This window comes from Lepisma saccharinum, chromosome 5 (assembly GCF_977018435.1).
Source record: "Lepisma saccharinum chromosome 5, izLepSacc3.1, whole genome shotgun sequence".
Taxonomy (NCBI): domain Eukaryota; kingdom Metazoa; phylum Arthropoda; class Insecta; order Zygentoma; family Lepismatidae; genus Lepisma; species Lepisma saccharinum.
Window position 1 is genome coordinate 83,582,359 of NC_139233.1, and position 13,302 is coordinate 83,595,660.

General features: G+C 39.3%; 2 protein-coding genes across 9 annotated transcripts in view; both read right to left on the reverse strand.

Annotated features, from left to right (window-relative positions):
* The window catches only part of LOC145987919 (uncharacterized), a 341,487-nt gene that overhangs the window by 276,793 nt on the left and 51,392 nt on the right, over positions 1–13,302 (reverse strand). The window lies entirely within an intron of this gene.
* LOC145987914 (uncharacterized) overlaps positions 1–13,302 on the reverse strand; it is a 187,698-nt gene that overhangs the window by 49,694 nt on the left and 124,702 nt on the right. The gene's annotated exons all lie outside the window — the stretch shown is intronic.

Here is a 13,302-nt window from a genome sequence, read left to right on the forward strand (position 1 = left end):
GTTTAGAGCAAAGTCACCCATACTATGTCTCCCTATGTCACTACACGTAGCTTGTGCTGTTGTTCGAAATCCATTGTTATAATATATTTTCTGTAAAATTGGTTGCCAGAAAAAAAGTTGTCTTGGTCGTCTCTGTAGAGGCTTGAACCAGTGTGATGAGAGCAACATAATTATGGTAAATAAAAGATCAATATTTCTGTACAAAAACTAGACACATCACATATCATATCATATATATATATATATATATACACACACATATCAGAACCAAAAGCAGTATATAAAATGGCATTTCGGTATTAAAATGGTGAATAAAGTCCCAAATTTGAATTTAAAAACAACACTTTTTACTCAAAATAAACATTTCCTTTCCAATAGCACATTTATGTAGTTATCAGAGTATTAAGTTTATTCCTGTGTAAAGCAGTCCATTTTAACCCTTAGTCGACAAAGCCAAGATTTGCTCAAAAATGCACGAACGACCAAGGCATTTTCAGCAAGAATTTTAAATTTCTGCATGCTTTTACATAAATTTTTATATCTCTGGAACTAAGAACGCTAGTTACAAATTATAGCTTTCTTTGTTCAGTACACATGGGGCTATAAGCCTATGACATAAAAACCAAATTTTCCGTTATCAGTTAGAAGAAGAAGAAGAAAATGTATTTTTTTTTAACAAATTTGAAAATCGTGGGCCTCCCATTTGGCAGCACTGGGACGTAAATGTGTAAAATTGTACCTGCACTAGGGTGTATCGAAAAAAAAACTTTTTTTTGAAATGTTAAGATGGTTAGTGGGGAAAAGTGGCCATTTGTGACCAAAAAGACGTCTGATTTTATTCAGATTTCTTTGAGGTCGTTTAGGTGGCACGCATCGACCTTGAAGTTTTGATAGTGATTTGGTTATGCAACACTCACAACAATTTCACAAAAATGTCATTACTTGGCTATTTCATGTCTTTTTTTTCTGCATTATGGTCGTTTATTGTTTTGTTTATGGCAAATATGTTACATTCGTGCCTCAGGGGTGGTTTTATATGCTGTTTATGTATGCTTTTGCTGGAGAGTGGAGAAAACAAAAGAAGAAGAAACTTAAGCAAACGAAAGAGAACTAGGTGGGGAAGGGGATGTGTTCTCGGGGTTATGGCAGATGGAGAGGGGGAGAAGTGGTTGAGAGTGGCAGTTGGTGCTCTTGGAGGGAGTAGAGGAGGGGAGGGAGTGGCTGGAGCGGAGGGGTTTGTTTGTTTTCAATATGAGACGCTTAGTCTGCCTTGTTCTTTGCGGTTGTAAACTGATTGTCGTGTTGCGCTTGTGTGTCAAAGTCTGCCTTGTTCTTTGCGGCTGTAAACTGATTTGCGTGTTGCGCTTGTGTGTTGATAATTGAATATTACCTGCTTGCGTGCATGTTTGTCATTGTTTACTGCGCAGTTACTACCATTTCGTAATTGTTAGAAAGTGATTTCGCAAAATGAGTAAGAAGAAAGTGTTGGAAGATTGATTGATTTGGTGTTTTAAGTCCACTTTATGCACAGTAAGGCTAATCGGGACTGGGCCTACAGTTTAAAGTGGGATCCGAACCACTTAGTGCCTCCACCGGGTATCGAACCCGGGACCCCTTGATTACAAGGCGACGACGCTACCACTGCGCCATCAGGGAGGCCCTGAAAGTGTTGGAAGAAAGTGTTGCGTCAAACTGACAAGGACTTCTTACTTGGGTGGCCAGAAGAGCTTTCGGACAATAGACTTCCAAGTTATTGTGATGTTATGAACCATTTTCTTTGGGAAAAAAAGTGCAGAAAAGATGCAAGAGGCGAAAATCCCTCCCTCAGAGATTTGGCGAACGCTACCGCAAATAAGACGATACAAATCTGGACAAAGGCTTCGATTCCTACAATGTGTAAAAAACGAGTGGTGAACATGATTTTGGATTATAACAAATCTTCAATGAATTTGCGAAAATCTGGAAAACGTTCCTCGGCTGGAGAAAAGGTGAAACGTTTTAAGGAAAGTGGACAAAACCTCTTTGATATTTGCTAGTGCAAGTGTACCGACTCAGGAAAGTTATGCAACTGTGAAAGAGTGAACAAAGTGTCAGAAGCAGAGCTACCTTTTCTTATGGATCAGCAAACGAATAGGAAAATGATAATTGGAAAGGTGGATTCTGAAATGACAGAAGAAATTCAAAAAAAGGTTGAAAGAAGGGAGAAACTGTCTGTGTCCAAGACAAATGTTACGGATACCAGTATGAAGAGAAGGAGAACGGGATCCTTGACGATGGAAGAATCTTCGAGTACAACTGAAATTTCTGGAACTAGCGAAAATGATGCGGATTTTGAGCCCGTGGAATCAACCTCAAAATCAGTAAAAACACAGACACGCCTTGATCTAAAAAACGTTGCTTCAGCTGCCTATAGAACCGGGGCTTCGAGGAGACAAGTTGCTCTTATAGTATCTGCTACTTTGGAAGATGTGGAAATAATTTCACCTGACAATAAAGACAGTGTTGTTCATAAAAGCAAAGTGACACGAGAAATGCAAAAACTTCGAGCTCAAATTCAGTCTACATCAGTCAGAACAAAAATATATCAGTGGACTTTACTTCGATGGACGTGAAGATAAAACTTTAGCAAAGGAGCTAAAACAAGATCGTTTTTACCGCAAAGATATCTTTGAAGAACATATGTGTTTGGTAGAAGAACCGGGATCCATTTATTTAGGCCACACCACGCTCTTATCTGGAACTGCGGAAGGATATTAAAAATAGTATTTTCCATTTCATTGAAGAGAACAACATCGACTTGTTTGATCTACAAGTGGTCGGGTGTGATGGCACACCGGTAAACACAGGGTGGAAAGGCGGAGTCATGCGTTTGATTGAAGAAAAGGTCGGCAAGCCACTCCAACATGCAGTTTGTCTTCTTCAATTAAACGAAGTGCCGTTTTGCCATTTACTAACAACATTAGATGGTGCCACGAAAGGTCCGTCGAAACTTTCAGGACCAATTGACACAGCCATACAAACCTGTGAAAATCTTCCGATTTGTAAGTTTGAACCTATCACAGTCCGCTGGGTGGAACAAATGTCAGGTATAACAGATTTAAGCATGGACCAACAATATCTTTTGGATATATGTTCAGCTGTTTCGAGCGGTGTTTGTCTGTGCAGTCTAGCGAGGAAAAAGCCCGGGCCACTTGTCCAGTCACGGTGGTTAACGACGGCATGCCGAGTGCTGCGGCTGTATGTAAGCATGCCCCACCCCTCTGAAAAACTGCAGCTTATTGCAACGTACATAATGAAGGTGTACGCATCGGTGTGGGTTTGGGATCAAGAAGGAACCATCGATAACTGATGGAGACTGACACCTATGGAATTTGATCCACTTGTCCCGATTTATCTCATACCACTTGAGAGATCTGATTGATAGGGCCATTCAACAAAACGCATTCTTCGCCCATCCTGAAAATCTCCTGATGGCTTTAATAACCGACCAAAACCCAGAAATAAGAAATCTTGGTTGGCAAAGAATTAAGAAAGCAAGACAGTTGAAAAAGGGCAAAAGAATTCGCAATTTTGTTTTACCAACCATCAATTTTAATGCAGACCAATACTATGACATGGTTGATTGGGATTCATGCTCCCTCCATGAGCCTCCGTTGACCAATATTACAAATGAAGAAGTAGATGACTACATTAAAAACAAAAAAAATTGCAGAAATACAAGACTTCCCCTGCCACACACAAGGAGTGGAGCGACTTGTGAAAATCATCACAGAGGCTGCTTCTTCAGTTTTCAGCGCCAGCGCATGTGATGGCTACATCAAAGCAAAATTAGAATCTAAAAAACATATGCTGACATTTCGAACAAAAAGTGACTATCAAGTTCAAGGAGAAAACTAGAAGAAAATCTTGGCCTGCCCCTTAGTGAAATTATGTTTGGGTGGGTGGGTGGCTGGAGCTCGCAGTCCAGCCACCTCCTCATGGCGAGCTCTGGGTTATTTTCAAAGCATAATAAGCTATGAAAATAAGCAAAGCGCTGGACAGTAATTGAGGAACTGTTAGCAATTAGAAAGCCAAAATATTTTATTTAGTCATTTATATCGGAAAACTTTCGAATAAAACACAAAGTCGAAACCAATTGGAAACAATCAATAGAAAAAATTGAATTTTTAGCCTCAAATTGATAATTTTTGACCAAAAGCGTACGTAAACAGCATAGGAAACCACCCCTGAGGCACGAATGTAACATATTTGCCATAAACGACCATAATGCAGAAAAAAAGACATAATATAGCCAAATAATGACATTTTTGTGAAATTGTTGTGCGTGTTGCATAACGAAATCACTATCAAAACTTCAAGGTCGATGCGTGCCACCTAAAAGACTTCCAAAAAATCTGAAAAAAAATCAGACGTCTTATTGGTCACAAATGGCCACTTTTCCCCACTAGCCACCTTAACATTTTGAAAAAAAGTTTTTTCGATACACCCTAACCTGCACATGCAAAAAATCACGCAAATATTCAAGATACTTTCCGAGGAAAAAAATATTTTCCAATGCAAAGCACCCCGAGTTAATACTTTGAGAAAAACAATATTTTTCAATGCGAAGCTCCCAAGTTTTTCTCAGTGGGAAAGTTGAAATTCGCTGCACGTACAGAAAAACCAAATTTTCCGTTAATCGGTTTAGAACAAGATTTTTTTTTTTTTTTTAAATCGCGGGCCATCCATTGGGTAGCGCCGGGACGTAAATGAGCAAAATTGTACCTGCACGTTGCCTGAAATGTTTGGCATTATCATACACAAAATCACGCAAATATTCAAGATACTTTCCGGAAAAAAAAAAAAAAAAAATCCAATGTGAAGCAAAAAAATACGTTAGAAAAAAATTAAGTTCCATTTTACCATGACCCCACCTTGTTGCCATGTAGGGGCACTTTCAGCCCCTCCTCCTAGTGGGAATGATATTTTCGGAAGCAGAGTGCACAGAGGCTTACATTGCATTCTGGGCAACATAATGTTGTTGTTTTTCTTGTTGTTCTCTGTGCACAACCTGCACCTCTGCCTCCCACAAGCATCCAAGCGCAAAGGAGGGTGCTTGGTCACTTGGGAGGGCCCAGCGGAGATTCCCCCTCTCCAAGAGAAGACCTATAAGGGATAATATGAAGTCCCGGTGTAACACGTTTGTGTGGAACAGTCTGTACATCACATAAGCATTCAGAACAGTCTTGTCCAGTAAGTGCATAAACAGTTTATTGGTCCATTTTCGAGTCCGTCTTTGTGTGGAGTATACACACGTTATCTGGTCTGATTTGTCAGCATACCCCATGGACATGGCTCGAAAAATCCAGGTCGCCATGGCAACTAAAAATTTCAGGCTGGCGACTGTGATCTTTTGCTGTAATATGTACTAAATTTTGATGATTCTAAGTTCAAATTGCAGTAGAGCGTAAGTTAGCATATTTTTTTTTCTTTTATCAACGTTGTGAATATTCCATAGTGTCATGAACAATTCTTACCCTTTGTCCCCCATTTCCTGCTTTCTCAAATAATTTAGCGAGGTTTTGAATACCGTGATGCTCAGCATCTTATACAGTGTGTTTCAAAAGTCACACAACCCAAACTTTGGAAATGTAATTCATGAAAATCGTAAGAGATATTTCCACCCAGTTTTCTGCATTATAAAATCTCATCCATTGAGATATTTTTTCAATGCTTAAAATTCAGTTCACTCCGTACAGGAAATTATATAAATTAATAACTGACGGAAAGCAGCATTCAATTTTTTTCCAGAAATGAACTTCTGAGTAAGAAAAATATGTAAGAAATGATTGAAGGGTCATAATTAGACATTTGATGACTGATGCCATGTCAGTCTGTCATTTGCGACAAATATTGGTCACGTGCAACATTTGATGAATTTTTGACTGGCGATTTTATGGATTGAGTGAAAAGTGTCATTTTTGGAACATATCTCCGTATATGGCAACACTAGCACGTCGAAATATGCCAACAGTCGCATGCAACATGTGTCTAAGTATTGGTTACACATTTACGTGAAAAATCGTAAATCAAGATTTTGTGTCGAAATAGGGCTCTTGAGATAATCCTAGGCTGCCTCTGGTTACACTGAATCCTCTTCGCTCACTTTCACCGCTACTGTGCCTGTTTCTTTTTAATTGATTCAGCATGGCATATTTATTGGACCAGTGCATGTGCATTGCTGAAGAGTATTTTACTACTCATTCTTACACTCATGTGCAAGAGGTCTTTCAATAAAAATGCCCTGCTTCTGGTGTACCTCACAAAGCAACTGTTTTACAACCAGTCAAACACCAACAAATGATCCCACAAATTGTTTAAGAGTTGGTATTTATTGTTGAAAATCAGGTTATGACCAATCAGCATTGGACATACATGCCCACACACAAATAACCACAGACCAGAACCTAAGTTCAAGGGCCATCAGGTTAGCATCAGAGAAAGCTTGAGAGAGCTATTTTCCCAGAGACTTATACCACCCCTCCCAATTAGAAACATGGGTAATGTTTACAAACCATTTGTTACACTTATGGGAGGGGTAGAAGTGCCTTATTTATAAAGAACCAACAATTTTTAGGACAACATTAGACATCTTGAATAACAAAAATCATGTGCTCCAAATCACATATTTATTAAATCTTTTATCCTTTATTGAAAACACTTACCCATAGGTAAAATAATGCCTAATTTACTAAAAGTAAATTCATTTGCAATTATCTGGCATAATTAAGCCTGAAAAGGTGAAAAAACACTTATATTTACACTTTTCAAGCAAGTGATAACTCTGCCATCTGGTGGGAGAAAGTAGTATTTCTCCCACAGACAAGGAAAGGTCTCAGAGGACTCCAGCTGGCCAATGAGAAGCCTTCAAGGCTGTGACGTCACAGAGCAGATTTTCAGATGGCCTATTGTGTATTGAGCTGGGTGTATCAGCTCACTTGTATTCCAGACCCACCTGAGAGCAGGTCACCTGTGAAGTTGCTGGCAGAATCCAGTGTGTTAATGGCCGCCTGTGCCAGCAACAAAGGATGCACAAGGGAAACAGGGATCTAAGGTCCAGTTATAGTAAACATGGACCATGGACATGTGTGACCAAGTGGGATATTGTGTCCAAAACAGCATTTAATGATCCCAGTGAAAATTTCAGCAATATAGAGAGTTTTTGTGTCCCTCATCCAAAGTGGAAAGCCAGACCACATGGTCGGCAGAACTGACGCCATAACAGCATCCATAGGATATCAGCTAATATCCAAGTTGTTCTCAGCCATCCATGCAAGAAAAGCCAGGAAAACTCATCCATCACTCCCCCAAAGCCATTGTTACACCAAGGGAGGAGTGAATTACCATTTTTTAGTGTTGTGTACGACCCCAGGTATAAATAGCATAATGTGAAAATGGCTGGTATGTAAGTACAGAATCTTTTGTATATCTTTTTTGTGTGTTATGTACAGTGAAATGCTCATGTTTGGTGGTAGCAATGCCACAAGCGGTGTTTTTATGAATAAATATGTCGTTCAAAGGTGTCTGACCTTTTATCATTGAAGTGAATCACAAGCCTACCAAGGGCTCCCCTGGTTACTGCTTATTAAATTTAGGCTAAAGTTCGTCTGTTGCTTAACAGGTATCTCAAGGGATACCTGTTATTATACGGAACACCACAAGTGGAATAGGTCGCGTAAAGCGTGGCTCTCTTTTGTTTTTGTTGTTTTTGATATAGTATATATTCAAAGTAAAGTCAAAACAAAGTTAAAATTTAAAAACAAACTTAAACGAATTCACACCTCCCCTTATAAGGTCTCAGATATTTTCAGCAAATTAACAATGTTTTTTTAAAATAATGTAATTGCATTTATTTAGATAAATGCTAACATACATTTTATGAATCCAGTGATAGTCTACAGGATTAGTTTAGTGCAGAAAACCCGGTGTAAATATCTCTTACGATTTTCACGATATACATTTTCAAAGTTTGGGTTGTGTGAATTTTGAAACATACTATAGTATGCACAATTGGTAGTAGGTGGTTTCCTGGCACCTGATTTTCAGAGCTGGCGCCTAGCTTTGAAGAAAATTTTTCGAGCACTGCCCATGGACTTGTTACAGTTGACAACAATGGTAGGTTTGATAGCATTGCCATTGTTATCTATGAAATTTCCGTCTACTGGTGGTGGATGCATATTTGTCAGCGTGTATACTTCTCGTTTTATGACGGTTATTGTCATATGGTATCATAATATTACAAGAATGTAATGAATGCTGAGAACATTTAAATATTTTACTTACGTCTGTAAACCGGTATATTACGAAGTTCAGAAAATAACGCTAGATGGCACTATTTGTAATTCATTATAAATTGCAAAATTCTTAAATTACATTGTACGTAAATGTTATTTCGAAGTTAAATTCAAAGTCATGGTATTGCAAGTGCCTTTATAACAAGTTTTAATCTCTGGTTGTTGAAGATCTGATTGTCATAAAATTTACCGCCAAAAACAGTTTGCTTTCGCTATGCACAAGGACATTTTGATGTGTCGGCAGCTGCACGCAAGGACAATTTGCAGTGATGGCGAAAACCTATAAAATTTACAGTGTAATATTCTCCATTATTGTACTTGAATAAAATAACTATAATCAATTAAGTCTTTATTACATTAAGATTATTAATACATACATATATGAATATTTGTACTTAATATTATGTTCAGTAAAACTTCTTGTGTCACGCGGAAAACGTGATGTATAAAGAAGAAAGAAAAACGAGAGGATGAAGCAGAGAAGGACGGAACCAGGAGAAAGGAGAGAAATAACGGAACCATGTGGGAAGGAATCCTCACTGATTAACTTACGGAAGATAAGTGTCCGACAGTGAAGGAATGTACTGCACTTTGTACAACAGGAGATCGGCCGTTGGATCGAGCAATTGATGGAAGTAAGGTGATGCGATTAGGCAGTTCCATGACAAAGGTAGGGTGTGAAAAGGATCACGTGACCCACCGTTTCAGGAGGTAAGCTGCAGCACTTTAATCACTTTAATGAGCTCATGTTTATATACTTCAAAGGTAGATCTACCTAAAGTACGTTTCGAATAAAGCATGCTAGCGTGTGTATCTAGTGTGGAAAATAAATCGAAAATTTAGCGTTCCGTATCTCGTGGTTGACAGCTAATGGCGGGCGATGCCGTTACATGTAAAAATGGAGTTTTCTCCAATAATTTGAACATGATCTGATACAATACATCCAGAGAACCTTGAATAAGTGCTTATCCTTATAATTTTAAATCTGGGTAATAATCAGAGACAAAAGGTATTTTATTGCGTCTTAATTTTTGAAGGTCACATGTCGTAATGCAGGCATGTCGTCGGCAGAAAGACGAATTAGTGAAAATTTTGCATGGTTGGTAAGAGATGTGCAATCGCATGGAATTGTCTGTGTATAATTATCTGAGTTAATTATATAAACTTGACGAATTATAACCATGAATGAGGCAATGTTGCCAAATCAGACACACGGTGAAGATATTTAATTCTAATTCAGCTGTTCTTACTAAATTAAGTTACGAGCTGAATGCAAGTGAATATATAAACAGCTCCTGTTAATGATCAGGGAGAGGTGTAATTTCTCATGTGAATAAATGTTTAATTATTTCGAAACTTCTATTTCATTCTATATATGCTTACAAAAATCGGTATGTGATAATTGCATGTTAACATATTTTAATAGTGTGTGTTTTCTTTCAGAGGGAAGAACTTTGTGTGTCTTGCCAAAGTAACTCATATTATATCATGCTTGTAATTGGTATGGCAATCAGCCAGGGAAAGGTCAGGTTGTTGGGTTACTACAAAATTTGATATTCCGTTAGACAGGTTTGAACGGTATGGAAGTAGGCTGGATAAAACATGTAAACTGCATCACATACATTTGTACTAGCTCTGAATTTGATATCCAAGACTGAATTATATGGTGGCTGACGGGCATACTCTTATTTGAATATTGATCTTATTGAGTAAACTTATATTGTTCACATAAAAGGAATCCCTTTCGAGGTCAGTTGTCCTCCACAGTATATAACAAATCAGCGCTGCCGGCGTTACTAGGTAAGATTCGTGGGAGCTATCTGTAACATAAATTTGAAGTTGCTGTAATTTTGGTGTTGAGAGGATTGTTTGGATGCTCTCATGACGTGATTGGTGCAGGTGGCCCTCGCCTCTGATTACGGAGTCATTAATTGGGTTCTGGACCATCGTAGTTTGTCCTTCCAACAGATCACTGTCAAACCTCCTTTCACAAGATCACAAATATCTCCTTTCGTGAGACGTAAGTGCTTTGGTGTAAAGAGGGGGGCAAACCTCGTCGATTTGGATTCACAGTACTGCAGCACTGGATTCCAAGAGTTGCTAGTTCATGTTTAACGCAGGAGATGAGAAATAGTTGTCCATAAACAATTTATGACCAACATTTCTCACCTTCTGTGTCAGGTCAATGACTAGCTGATGTGCCAGTGTCCTTTGCTGCCTGGCATCGTCTGTTTTTTCCCAGGTATACTTTCAAGTCGTAAGTATATCCCATTTCGTCACTGATTTCAAATATCTTTATTCCAAATCGTTTGTGCTTCTTCGGGATATACTGTTTGAAGATCAACCTTCCTTTAACCAGAACCATGACCTCATCAATGGATATACGTTCCGTAGGAACGTAATGCATGCTGTAATTGTCATTGATTCCATCAAAGAAACGTCTGATCTTCCACAACCTATCCAAGTCTCTGGCATTTGGGTCTCGGTGTTGGGAATTGTCCTCGAAATGAAGAAACCTGAGGAAATGTAAAAAGCGTCCTTGGAGGGGCTGAAGATATTCCGTCATGTGTCCAATAGTCAGTTATTCTGTCCAGCTTGTGATGTCTCATTGCCAATAGAACGGAAAACAAGATAAAGAATTTGTGTATCGTAAAGGTAGTTGCTGGTCTACTTGTCCCATGTTTTGCAACATGCTGGTCGTAATATCCTTGAGATTCCACCACCAGTAGATTGAAAAATAAGTTCGTAAACAAAAGTCTGAAGAAGTCCAGGGGGGTTGAATTGGCATCCATGGGGAGAGTCACACAGTGGTTACCTGTATACTGTAAAGCAGAAATCCGTCGGTTCCATCCAGTTGGTTTTCACCATGTCAAGTTATCAGGTTCAAAGTCACTGTCGCTGTCTGAAGCCATCCCTGTATCGTTATCAGAGTCGTCGTTACTCAACACCGTGAAGTCGGGATTGTTGTCATCGTCTGGTTCCGAATCCGTATCTAATGCATGCAACTCCTCATAATATCACTTAGCTAGAAACCGGTACAACACTCCGCCATTGATCTATATAAAAAACCAACACAAGACCCACTAACAGTCCGCCACTGATCTGTATAAAAAGCCGACACAAGAGCATATAGTCCACTACTGATCTATATGCTCCACTACTGATCTATATAAAAATCAGACACAAGAGCACACAAACAGTTCGCCACTGCAAAAACACACATGACCACTTGTAACGCTGCAGACAATGAATTCAACCTTCAAAAAGCAGTCCTGAAAAGACAGCCACCAGCCCCCCCCCCCCCCTTTCTGCTCTCCTGGCCTGGATAAATGAGTCATTGAAGCCAAAAATAGCATAGCATGGCTGAGGAGTGACTGGAAAACACTCTTCTGACATTCTGACACCTGTTTGGAAATGAACAATGGCATCGTAGATTATTTTGTCCCAGTGACGTGACTCCTCTCAGCCAGCGACTTTGAACCACCCCACCACACGTGACTGCCAGCCCATTACCACTGACATGTGAAAAGGGAAGCCGTAAGATTATTTTAGTGCGTTCATTCCCTTGCTAGAAGAGCCTATGCATATCCCAGAAATGATATAATTGTGAAAAAAAAAACAAAAAAAAAACGTGGTTTTTGGAGGGCTGACCCCCCCCCCCCATATAACCGAAATGATACTAAACCTTGCTCATTGTTCATCACATACCTCATGACTCATGCAGAACTCAAAACATGTATATCTGAACATAATCAGAGTCACAGTATGTCCAAAAAGTCAGATACTACACACAAAAGCATCTTGTCATCTCAGTCGTTGTCGTAAATAACGGCTGTCACCTATAGGTGATGGGCCGTCGTTTAAGGGTTAACTTCTCAAATATTTACAGTACCGAGTGAGGCAAAGTCCGGCACCACCCTTTTAAATTGAAAATGACTTCACAGAGGGCAATGACATTTCGGATATGGGTAATTGGGGTGGGGGCACACCAGATGGGGCTAGAGTGTATCATGGTGGGTATCTTGAAAGCCGCCATCTTGGAATTACATCCAGATTTTCAAATGGGAAGGAGGTTATGTAGCATATCATTTTACATGTGCGTTTTCTCAGAAATAAGAATATGCAGTTATTTTCCCCCTAACTTTATTTGGTGAGGATAATTTTATAGTTGAAGTTCACATTTGGCATCCTACTGGGTACAAGATGTGCTCTATGTGTTGCCCGTTCTGTGCTACACACAATGTAAGACATTTCAGCCAGTCCTCATGGACATGCAATAACACTGCAGGGTCGACAGAATCACATGCTTGTTGGATCTGGTGCTGAAGATGTCTGAGATCAGTGATTTTCTCTTGATAAACAATGGCTTTAAGATGACTCCAAAGGTAAAAGTGAAGGGGCGTAAGGTCCGGAGAACAGGGTGGCCACTCAGTGGGCCCTCTTCGACCAATCCAGTGACCCGGGAGTTGTTCATCCAACCACTGCCTGACACATATACCCATCATGCCACTGGTATGTCCAGATGGCTGATGTGTTGAGCAAGACCTGATTGATTGATCGATTGAGTTGGTGTTTTAAGTCCACTTTATGCACAGTAAGGCTAATCGGGACTGGACCTACAGTTTAAAGTGGGATCCGAACCACTATGTGCCTCCACCAATAGTTATACAGTACCAATGTATCTGAACATCCGTACTAACAGCTCAAAAACATATTGTACTCATAATTTGTTACCTACATTGAGTTCCACCCTTCCCTTCCTTGTGCTTACCCATATTTTATGTTTAGAATATTTTCTTTTTTTGTAGGTCAGGGTTCCCAGGTGGTCAAGATGAAAATACAGGAAAAAATGTAATTATAAGTTGAAAACAAGGGACACAATTGCAAAAACACTGCATTTAACCTTAATAAACATTTCCATTCGCCTTTTCATCTTCAGAATTAATTTTTTATGAAAAAAATACTAATA